At 32.1% G+C, this 12,824-nt stretch overlaps 1 long non-coding RNA gene across 1 annotated transcript in view; it reads right to left on the bottom strand.

The window, feature by feature from the left end:
- Positions 1-4,787: 4,787 nt before the first annotated feature.
- LOC149071127 (uncharacterized) overlaps positions 4,788-12,824 on the bottom strand; it is a 50,084-nt gene continuing 42,047 nt past the window's right edge. Inside the window, exon 3 of the long non-coding RNA XR_016194693.1 lies at positions 4,788-5,033. This is a non-coding gene — a long non-coding RNA (uncharacterized LOC149071127). The remainder of the gene's footprint in view (positions 5,034-12,824) is intronic.

Genomic DNA, 12,824 nt, shown 5'->3' with positions numbered 1-12,824 from the left:
GCATGTGCTCCAATGAAATTTCAAAATTCCGAATTGAACAATTTTTGTGTGAACGAACTTAGTTGAAGCCATTTCCAAAACTCAGGGAAAGCGGCTTTGCAAACACTTCCAACCATTCACTACCACCTACCACTGCCTATCGCATCACTTGTGCAAATGAAGACAAAAACCATGAATCACTTGAATGCAAGAGGTAATATTCGGGTGGGGTCTAAGAAAAAAGAAGGTCTATTCAAACTATTTCAATAAAAAAAAAACATTATAAATTAATCACTAAAAATCGACATGTAGAATTATTTCGATTTTGCTGCGTTGAGGGCTGCGGAAGAAAAATATTTTTACTTTTATTCAATTAATAATTAGGGCATTGAGAAGTCTCTCTTACTTTGTCTTGAATGAGAAATTGACATGGAAAACATATAGAAGATTAAATAGTGAGCAATTTTTTTTATTCTATAAATTAGTTTTGCAATTATCTTCCACGATTAGAATTGTTTAAGCCATTAACTAGTGGAAAACTAATGTAATTAATTTAGGGCTGAGAATCGATTTAAATTTTTAAATGGCTAATCAAAACTTTTTAATGAATTAATCGAATATTTTTTGTGACCATATAATATGAATAGATGGTATAAAAATATATGTAATTCATTTCACACACTTATTCGGCAAATATAAACAAATATATGAATAGATTAAGAAGCTGAGGATTCTTGAAGCAAATCTAACATACTCTACCGAACATATTTTGTCAAAACCGTGTAATTCTTCGCTTGGATCTTGTTTTTTTTTGGTTTTTTTGTTTTTTTTGCAAATCTGTTATTTTAGGTAACTCGCTGATTTTAAAACTACTTTCGATCATACTGTTGCTTGTTTTCCTAGAACCTCCTTCAAAATATCACTCGTGTGAAGAGGAGCTGATGCTTCCTAGAATACGAAAAACTAATGTTCACAGTGGAGACAGATTTTGGTCTTTTAAAACTCCCATCAAACTCAATTTGAAACTGAAATCATTAGTCTTCATTGAACTGACATGTCGAAAAATTTGATCAAAAAGTATTAATTCACAAATATTTGTAAATATGGTTATATCCAAAATGTTATACAGAGGAACATTTTTAATTTTTAAAAACAATCCAGTTAATTCACGAACTTTTAATAAAAATTTTAATCAAACTGATCGAGTCGGTTAACTCAACTATAAGTTTTAACTGCGATTAACTCAATTTCACTGACGTTGCAATTGCGCAACACTTTGCTTAAATTTTTTTTTCAATTAATTTTGATACAAAGTTTTGTATGAAAATTAACATTTTTGGAAATTAAAAAGTCTACTGAGAGAGAGAGAGTCATAGTATTATTTTTAATTTTGTTTATAAAGAAATTAAATTTTTAATGAATTTTCAAAAATAAAATTTTTGGAAATTTTATCCCTATTTTCGATCTGGAAAAAAATTTCCCCCCATGACTATAAGCAGAAGTAAATGTTTTAAAAATAGGAAAACATTTTTTTCCCCCTTAAATTTCTTACGCCACGTAATACATGATATTTTCCAAAAAAATCATAATACCAACTATTTTAATTGAATGGGAGGTTAATATTCTAAATATTAATCAAAAATTTAATTAATTGGAAATTTACATTAATTAGAAAGAAAAACGTGTTAAATTTAATACCAATTTTTTTAAACTTCTCAAACATGTTATCTAAGTAACTAGTTAACATATATAAAGAAATTCCGCAATTTGATCAAGAATTGGAAGAGCGGTCAAAAATGGGTTACTTGATCGATTAACCGGCCCGATTAATCGATTAATCAGGCCAGCCCTGAATTAATTGCAAAGGATAAATTTCTAACAAATAGACAACACATTATTCAACGGGTTGCGGAAAGGTAAATTGACTTGCACTGGGTGTGAGGGACAGAAAAAATGCTAAAAACCATTGTTGTAATGGTTGCATCGCTATTATTTTTGGAAGAACTGAATGTCGCTATTCTTTCCATCATCTGCATATTCAATATACGGTAGATGCAGCTTTGTGACTGTTTCTTTCCTCATACTCTCAAGTCTAAAATTTGGTGATTTAGGATGTTGCCTATCATGCATCTATCTACCTTAGAGAACTCGTAAACGATTCTATCCAACTCTGTCTGATCATTTATATTGGGTTTATTTTATTTTATTTATTTTCCAAAAGACCTCGTAAAAGTATATTAATCCAAATCCAATACGTTCAACCTCTAGTTCGTTTATTTCTCCGGGTACCATCGGCGGTTTCCAGCCATCAGAGAGAGACAAAACTAAAGTGGAACTAAAAAAAAAAACCCTTTTTCCAAGGTTTAATTTGCGATTTCATCTCAATTTCTCGTTGTTTGTATTATTTTTTTTTCTTCTTTCTTTTGGGTATTCGTCGTCGAATTCGGTAGCACAATGATTTGGTAATGGTCCCTTTTAAATTTTCCATTGCCCGAGGGGAGATCGAAATGTCAGAGCCACATTATTGAGTCATTCGAGATTTAATCCGAGCCCCGCATTGTTTTAGCCCGTGCTTTTAAAACCTAAAGGCACAGAATTAAGAGGAGGAAGATTTTCCAACTGGCATCACTGTATATAAGCCTGAACTAAAAGGATGGGAGGGGAAAAGGCTTAGACAGAGAGAGACAGAGAGAGAGCAAGAGATTCTTCTGGAAGCCCCTTAATGGGATCGACTGAACTGGAAGTTGAAACTGTCGCATTAAGGAATTCCAGAGATAATTGGAGACATCTCTTCAATTCGATTCCTAGTAAAAGAGAGAGAGAGAAGACTGCTGCAGGTTCTCTTTTTTTGCTCCTATTTTAAGATTTTTAGTTCAATTTCTTATTCTTTTTTTTCTTCTATTTCTTACTGAACAAGAAGAATAAGGAAAACCTCCCCCCCAAAAAGAGCTTCTTCTTAGTCTAAGAAATGCCGCCATTTTCTTCTTCGTTTTATAATTCGACTTAAACTAGCCCCGAAGTGCTGATAGGAGTAAAAAGGTTAAAATGTGAAATACCAGTGACGGCTTTAATTAGGGAATTTAAACACGGGACCGAGCAAAATTGGGGAGACATTATATTATTCCATTGGCCTCTCTTCGATGCAATTAAATTAGGGGGGCTTTTCGGAATTTTTAAGGGGCAAAGCGAGAGAAAGGGAGAGAGAATTGAAAGTTATAATGACTAAAGAGATATATCTTACAAACGAATTTTCCATCGGATGAAATATTAGCGATTCTCGGAAAGAGGAAAAATAATTCCTTTATGTTTAATTTCTATTCAGATTTATTCCAAGGCAGTGTTTGCCGACCGCGGAACTCTAATGATAATCCGGATAATTAATAATTAAATTGTTTAAGTTCGACTAATTTTTCTGTTTATATATTTAAACTTTATCTATGATAAGGAATGATTAAAATAATATTTTGTATCGATATTTTATACCAGGCTGCGTGTGTGTACTGGGTGTCTATGATTAAAGTTAACGTAAAATAAAATAAGCTTCTACAGCTTTAACTACGGAATGCAAGCAATTTTATAAGAAATTTAAACTGGTGGGGCCACTTTGAAGGAAAAGCATCCAACAGTGTAATGGATTTTTATGATAGCATTATTTCTTGAGCATTAGTTTCTTACAATGCAGAACATAAAAATTATTCCTCAATAACATGAAACTGATATGATTCAGATCATTGTTCCTCAACTTATGGTCCACTGATCAGAGATTGTGAGGCTTAGACAGGTGGTCCGCAGCAAGACGTAAAAATATTGATTTTGATCAACCGAAATTATAACATTTTGTATTCAACTAATATTAATGATATTCACATAGGTTCGAATGATAAATTAATCTTACATATAGTAAATTAGTGACCTGTCGAATTATAAAATAAATTAAATCAATTTATTGATACACAGCACACAAAAGGGGGGAAAAGATAAATCCTGAATAGGGAGAAACGAACACAATGGGATGGGGAGGGAGAGAAAATATTCATAATAGACCCAAGAGATCTATAATGATCTGTCCAGGATCAAACCACGAAAACTTTCAGCGTTCGCAATCACATGCTATTAAAATATAATAGTCAGCATTTTAAATATACATAAATGATGCAAGTTGATCAAACAATAGTTAAGGTATGATTATTATTTTTATCCTCCAATGGTGTTTCTTTCTCTTTTCTTTTTCCTTTTTTTTCTACATAGAAGTGAAGCATAGGAGAGACAAAATAAACTTAAACACTTAGCATACAATGGTGTTTCTTTAGAAGTTTGTCAAAAATTTTAACATTTAAATCAATAAGGAGGTAATGTAATCTATAAGCAATTTTTTAAAGAGGTTTATGTTTCTTTCGAATTTTATATCATTACTTCATGTGTTATAAGATCTTGTTGCTAAATATAAAAATTGCTTCTGAATGAGAAACACTTTTAAAATTGCTTCCCAGAATAAATTTCCCAGAATATAACTTAGATGTTTTGCTCTTGAATCGATCTCATTCATATACTAATACTCAATTTAAAATGAAGAACTTGAATTACATTTAAAAAAGGTGAACACAAATTTATTTATTGTCGGTGATATTAACATTGATTTGTTCAATAGAGAAGTAGCATAACATCACAATATCTTGATGTATTAACAACAATTGGATTAGTCCCTTTACATGAAAAAATTACTAGACAAACAGACATAACACAAACATGCATTTATTGCATTGATCATGTTTTTATAGTTATAAACAAAACAGTGCTCATGAATTTACTGTTCTTAAGACCCAAATTACAGATCACTATCCTGTATTGGGATACATAGACTTTCTGCAGAAAAAAACGAGTAGCATAAATGAGGAAAGTAACTATATAAAATCATAAATTTTGACAAATTTGAAAAGCGAAACTGTATCTCAAGAATATCATTGAAGATGATGATGCTCAAAATAAATATAAGCGATTTATGGATATTTCAACGTTGAATTTAAATTTATGGTCCAGGACAGTAAAACAAAAGCCTAAAAAAGATAAGAAAAACGTGATATTAAAAAAGAATAAATTATGAAGAAAAACTCTACAAAAATACAGAAATAATCCTCGAATAGTCTCGTAAAAATTGGAATACTAGGAATATGAAACAAAAATTTAAAAATATATTAGAAAAATTAAACAAGAGTATATTAAAAACAATTTTAAAGAAATTGGAAAAGATAAACACATGCAATGGAAATGCAGAAATAAAAATATTTTAAACAAAACTATTGAACATAACGTACTTCCAAACTTCCAAAATCCAATGGATTTGGCCATTAAATTCAATAATGACTTTATTACGAGGAATTTAAATACTAATTAACAATTTTTGTACCCATTGTTTGGAACAAAATAATACTACTAGCAATTCAATCAATTCCATGTGTTATACTGATATAGATCAAGAACAGTTAAAACATGTTATAAGGGATTTAAAGGAAAATAAAGCAAGTGGTTATGATGTATTGACCCCTAAAATTATTTAAATAATTGCAAAATACCACTTAAGTACAATGAAAAATTTAGTCGATCATTCTGTATTGAATGGAATCTTCTACCTTGATTTGAAATAATCGCTAGTCCATCCCGTATATAAAGCAGGAGATAGTAATGATTTCAAAAATTACAGACCAATATCAATACTTCCAGTCTTCTCAAAAATAATTGAAAAATGTATAAAAAACCAGCTTCTTAATTTCCTAAATAGCCAAAACATTTTCTCAACTAACCAATATGGATTTCCAAAAAATAAAAATACAGAAATTGTGATATTTGATCCAACTAACTATTTAAACAATGGATTCAACAATATAATAAATGTTCCATAACTGTTCCTATATTTGAAAAGAGCGTTCGAGTTTGTGGATTTGGACATTTTAGCAAATAAATTATTTGAAATAGGAGTGAGAGGAATCATGCTTGAATGGTTTAAATCAGCGGTTCTCAACCTTTTTTGACTCGCGGAGCACTTTCTGATCTGCAATTTCTATGGCGGAGCCCCGTAGGCCTATTTTTTTATTTATTCATCAAAATTATTGATTTATTTGTGTTATTTAAAATATTTATATATTTTTTCAAATTTTTACTGGGTTTTTTTTACTTTTCTCGAGCTGCCGCGAACCCCTGGGGAGTGCCCAAGGAGCCCCTAGGGCTCCGCGGAGCACCGTTTGAGAACAGCTGGTTTAAATCATACTATTGCAACAGGAAGCGAGCAATTGTTATTCAAAAAGAAGTGAAAAAGTTCAAGTAGTAAACGAGAGGGGTACCTCAGGGTTCTGTTTTGAGTCCTATTTTTAATACACATATATAAATGATTTATGTAACTTCAGATTAAATGGAAAAATTATAACATTTGCCGATGATAGAGTGCTTTATGTAGAAGATACTTATACAGCGAATTTAATTAGAAAAGTAGATGATCTAACAAATATTAATATTTGGTTAATTAAACATAAGTCAAAACTTAACACTCAAAAAACAAAATTTATTCATATGAAGACAAGAAACATAAATTATAACACATACATAATCATTGTCAGTGCCTGGAGAACAATCAATGCCATTGCCAAGCCAAGAAATAGATATTGTTCGGAAGTACAATTATTTGGCTTTCACAATCCATAATGATCTTAAATAGAGCACACACTGTGATATTTTAATAAAAAAAGATTGCAAAATATGCAGTGATTATTTACAAAATGAAAAACTTCATTGATGAACATTTTTTAAAAGATTTATTCTATGCATGTAAATATTCCATTGTAAATTATGATATCATGTCTGGGGAGGAGCATATTACGAGAATATTCGGAAATTATATAATATATATAACACAATAAGATCTCAAATATTAACCGATAGTTCCAAAACAAAATTCCGTACTCTAAACTTTGAGACAAAACTTTTTGTAAAGAGTTATCAAACTTTCACAATTAAATTAAAAATACTTAACGAAAAATCAAAATAGAACTTCAAATAGATATAATCGAGTTTATGAACTGTCAAAACCAAATAAAACATTATGTAAAAAGAGCTTTTCCGTCATTACCCCTAAGATATTAAACACTTTGACACTGAAAATCAATTTAATGATAAATAAAAACATAAAACATGGGATTTTTGACTTCGCTGGACGCGTACATTACAAAACCACTTAGATGAATGTATTGAAAGAGTATGCAAAAACAATATTGAACTGAGAACAAGTAAAGAGTATTACAATAAAAAATAGAAATAATGTACGATAATTATATTAAATTAAGCTTCACGGTAAGCAGCTTAATTGTGAACTTTATTCAGATATAAACATAAAAACGAAAATACATTTGAACACATATCTATGTAATAAATATAATAATGCTGTTGCAAAAAAAAAATTCTATAGTTTATTCTTTTAGGCCTGCTGGCAGGACTTTTCAGTCTCTTGAGGCTACAAAGTGTTTGTTTGTAATATGTGTGTATGTATTTTTTAAAATGTCTAAATTTGTGTATTAAATGTTTGCATTTGTGAAGTAAATGTAAAATAAATAAAAAATGAGTGTCTTTTTAGGATTTATGATATCATATTGAATTCCATATTGTCTTGTTTTTATGAAAGCGTGTCACAAAGTGAACCATGGTGGGTGTTTTGTAGAAGCAGTAGAACTCGATATAAATGAAGTTTATGTATAGTCAAATCTATAATCAGCATTGTAATCCATATTTAAAGAATTAGAATATTGACTGGATATTATATTAATGGTTTTCCTTACATTATTCGTTATAAGTTCCAAATTAGATCTGTAGTTACCGCCCCAGATTCATATACCCTATTGTAAAATAGAGAAAATCCCATGCAAAATAAAGCGTGTGGAGGAAATCACTTGAAATTACATTTTTCAGATAGTGAAATCTAATATTGATATACTGTATTTTAGTTTATTACTGATTTTAATAGCGTGATATTTCCATTTGAGATTTCTATTTACCGTTATTTCCAGGTATTTCCTTTCATCGACCTCAGAAATCTTGGGCCTACAATGATGAAAAGAACAGACTGATTGGTGACACTGTAATTGCAATTGTTCTCTGCTGTTGTCATTATAAAATGGAAAGTTACTATCTGTAGTTTTATTAAGATTCAAGACTAGTTTATTACTATTTTGCCAGATATTTATTTTACACGATCTGCTTCCGCAGAGCAGAACTCATAATTTTGTGCTGCTATGGTTGTGACAGTGTCATCAGCGTAACTGATTAAATGCCCATTTAGTTAATGATACTTTAAATCATTAACAGAAATTAAAAACAATATGGGGGGCTAAACAAATTAAGAACTCATTCTTGAGGAGCACCCGTGTTTATATACTTAAAACCACTAACCATATTCCAAATTTTCATAGCTTGCATTCTGTTTACAAGATTACTTTTTCATCAATTATACACAGTGCCTCTCAAACCAGCACAATAATTTTTTTCAGAAGATATTCTGGAGGAATCTTCTCAGAAGAAGAATCTTCTGAAGAAGGCGAGATATCTCGCCTCGTGAAAAGCCTCTTATTTGAGCATTGATAAGCCCATATATTTTGTAAAGTTGATTTTTCAATGGAGCACTCAACCCTAAATTTTGAAGCACTATGCTCTAAATTTTCGACTGCTTAAAATCGGAAGAAAATCTTAAATTAAAAGAAAAAAATTAACTTTTTACGGGGGATTTAGTGATTTTCGCTCTGCCGCTTAAAAAAGATAAGTGTCTTGGACTCCCAAGCAAAGTGATTTTTCTGAGGGTCCCCACCCCCAACTGGCTGGACATGGCTTCCTACCAATTTAGATGATTAATTTCGAAAATTTTAACCACATCTCATTACCACGAGGAGGCCACTCGCTCATTCTGCACGTGAGGCCACCTGTGTCATGCGTTAAGACGGCACTGTACGCTGGTCTTAAATTTAGGTATACATTTAGAGTTTTCGTATGAGTGTTCTTCTAATACTGGACATTGGACAGAAACGGTGTTCGTGACTTGTTAAAAAATGTTAAAAAGCAGTCCCCCAAGAATTTTTTGTCACGTCTTTTTTCGTAACCTACAAGGAAGCCAACGGAAATCGCACCTCACCAATTCCAACGGATACGACAAGACCCACTTAACACAAAAAACTCATTCTAATTTTTTTTTTCTCTCTCTCTCTCTCTTTAATTTTTCATTAAACCATTCCACTCTTTTTTTTTTACATTTCACCATTTAATTTCGATTCTCAAGTGTTGAAAAAAAAAATTAGAGAGTCTAAAAGGCGAAGGAACCAGGGGGGTCAGAGAGAGAAAGCGGGAGCTTTATAAATAGGATGACTAGGGCGCCAAGTTGTAATCTCTTCCGAAATTGTTTTCTCTAAACGTTAATTACCAATACAAATTGGTCGCTATCCTTCAAGAAGCCCAGAGAGGAAAGCCTTTCGTATACGCGGGCGGTGTCGGGGGATGGTAGGAAATAGCCTTGTGGAACTTCTCAGATGATTAACAATTTCTTCAAAGAACTTAATTGGTTCAGGTTAGCAACGGCTGGGGCATAGCGTTCTTAAAAGCCACGCGTGCACATACTTCCGCATATGTGTGTGTATGTGTACACATATAATACCTAAAGCTATTGCCGAATGGATGCTGGTCGTCTTAATCGCTGTTTTTTTCGCTATACACTTTCCTAATTCTTTTTTCTTTTTTTTTTCCTTGAGATATTTTTTTAATCACCTCCACAGGCTAAGTCGCTTAAAATGGGCTCTTTTTTTTTGCTTCTGTGCTCGACACTCTTATTACTGCCTTAATGTAAGTGGGGGAAAACGTTAATGAACTTTTCTTGAAAACGGAAAGTATAGAGTGAGAGCAGAAAAAAATTACTTTAGTGGAGGGCAAAAAAAAGCGTACAGCGGGGGTTTCATTTTCACTTTTTTGTTAATTAAGGGTTTTAAGCAAAGCACAAGCTTCTTTTCCTTTCGAGAATTTTTTTTCCTTCTCCCTTGCTTTTCTTTTTCTGCTCTTTCTCTCCTTAATTTCCTCTCAAAGCAGATGCCATGATCGAAGAAAATATACGAAAAAAAAAAATTTTCTCAAAAAAAAAAATGTAATTTTTCTTAGCTATTAAATATTTGATTGATTGAAATTGACGTCAGATGCCTTTCAGAAATTAGCGTCACACAGATGGTGTGTAAATATTTTTGTAAGAATTTTTGTTTTTTTTTTCCTCCTATGTTTTTTTCTTTCTTTTTCCTCGCTTTCTGTGTAATATATCAAAAATGTTACGATAGTAAAACTATGAAAGGAAAAAGAATATCTGACATGTTACGCGCTCAGGTACTTGCCATCAGCAAGATGTGTCGAATCGATAATATGCTTTAGTTCTTTGCCTAATAGGGTACCTGAAAAAAAAAATGTGAAAAATTGGACTAAAGAAGTGATTTGCTATAAGTTATATTGTTTTTGGAGATTTGAAATTGTCATTTATTAATTGGTTCTCTCAATTCCTATCGGTTGGGAATACAAATACAAACACAAAGTCCACAACTGGCAAATTGCCCAACGAGGTAGCCGAAAAAGGATGCCCGTAAAAAATATGCATGTCGAATACAACCAAAATACAGCAACTCAATATAAAAGCATATATCACGATAGAAAAAAAAATATCCATCAAATCTTTTTACAAAATCCATCAAATCTTTTTACAAAATCCATCAAATTATGATAAAAGGTTAAATTTGGAAGTACATCTGCCTACTAGATAAAAAATCAGAGGGTTTCAGGGGTTTTGAAACCAATTGAATCGTTGTCAGATCATTGTTAAATTGTAGTAGACCAACGTTTCTAAAGCTATGGTCCGCGCACCAGGAGTTGGTCCTCAATGAATTGACAAGTCAGCTGGTAGACTTGACAATTCATTTTCAGAATAGGAATTGCAAAATTGTTCGATTGGTGTAGTTACTACTAGTAGCATCCTTATGGGTTCAAATTAAAATTGTGGCTTCATTCCTGGTGTCACCATATTTCATAGAGGAAAATTCGGGAAATTGAAATTGTGACCCTAAATACGGGGTATTTCTAATCTCAAGCAAAAAAAAATACAATTTACGACAAATTTGCTAATTATTGCAAAAATTGCTGAAATAAAAAGCTAAATCAAATCGCCGTAAATAAATATGAATTTCTCGGGGAAAAAACATGTCATGATATTTCATTAAGTAAAATACGGGTCTTAAACATCGCAAAATACGGGTCTTAAGTCACCAAAAATGTTTTCCATTAGTCAGCAAAAATGAACAATTTTTGCTAAAATTGCTGAAAAATTAAAAATTCTTAGGAAATGAAGGACTAATAGAAATCACTGTGAATTAAAATTTAACCATAAATATCATAATATGATTTATAAGCAATGAAAACTATTAATATTCACGAGTTTAATTCAAATTCCAATAACCTTCGTTGAAATAAAAACAGGAACAAGTATATGAAATAGTCGGAACAGCATGAAATCTCGCTGTACAGTAGACCATTGAATATACTATTGTAGTTCCTCCAATAACGTGGATATTAAGCATTTCTTCAACTGGGAGTCCATGAATACTTCTCGCAAGTAATGGCAAAAATGGCAAAAGAGCACTTTTCTATATTTCATCTCTGAGGTCGCGAGCACGCGAGCAACAAGTTGAAGATGCAGGTCTAGAAAGACAGAGAGAGAAGGTGCTCGAATTTTTTTCAGGACGAGGTGATCTGAATTAGCGAACCGGAGATTCTTGATTAGCAGGTCCTTTCGAGATGGGTCGCACAAATCCACTTACACCAAAGGGACTTCTGAGGTATGGGTTACGACCCAAACTTGATTCGTGGGGCTTCCGAAATGGGTCGTGCAAATCTACTAACAGTCAGAGGCTCTCGAGCTATAGATCATGACCCAAGCTAGATTCACTGGGACTTCCGAGATGAATCATACAAATCCACTTACAGTTTGTCATAAATGTACTTATTACGTCACAGGTTTTACTAATTTTGAAGAATAAATTGTCAAATCATCCCTTTGGTTGAAAAGCTGATCTTGATGTTGACTTTGGGTTGCGGCCGAAAAGGTTAGAAACTCCCTGCCTTAGCTTTAGCTTAATCCCAATTATACCATCGAGTGAAAGAACCTGATGAAAAAAATTTCTAATTCCAACTCAAAAAGTTTTAATCCCAATGGAACATGTATTTATTTTTCCAATCACTCGAAACTGACTTGAAGATGCAGGTTCAGAAAGACAGACAGAAGGACAACGTCCAACAATAAGTCTATAATGCCCTGACAGCAGAACAGCATAATAAGTATGATATAAATAGGAATTTAACCTTTCTTCCAAAGTTGAAAGAAAATTTATCAGATGTAATAAATTGGTTTCTAAACAATGTTTTTCGGATACTGATGAATCATAAAAATAAAATATTGTACTTAAACAGCACTTCAATGTAATAAATTTAGGTGTCACATGTGGAGTCCCTCAAGGAAGTGTCTTGGGTCTTCAGAATTTTTTTCCACTTCTTATATCGATAAACTCGATCAAGGTATCAATGGGATAGTTAGCAAATTCTCAGATATCGTGAAGCTAATGCGAGTAATCGGGAGTTGCTCCAGACGAACCAGAATATGATCGCAGCTTAGGCAAATGAATGAAGCATAAGTTTCAGTGCTGACAAGGTCTCTACCACAATTGATACGTTTGAAAAAAAAAAAATACGATGCTTAAAATGTAATGACTCGAGAAGCTATTCATACTTAGATAACATAG

This window comes from Pholcus phalangioides, unplaced genomic scaffold, assembly GCF_987345545.1.
Source record: "Pholcus phalangioides strain wild (caught in Gottingen) unplaced genomic scaffold, Ppha-v1.0 ptg000019l_1, whole genome shotgun sequence".
In the NCBI taxonomy this organism is placed as follows: Eukaryota; Metazoa; Arthropoda; class Arachnida; order Araneae; family Pholcidae; genus Pholcus; species Pholcus phalangioides.
Note: the sequence above shows the minus strand (reverse complement) of the source record. Positions and strands in the feature narration are given on the sequence as shown.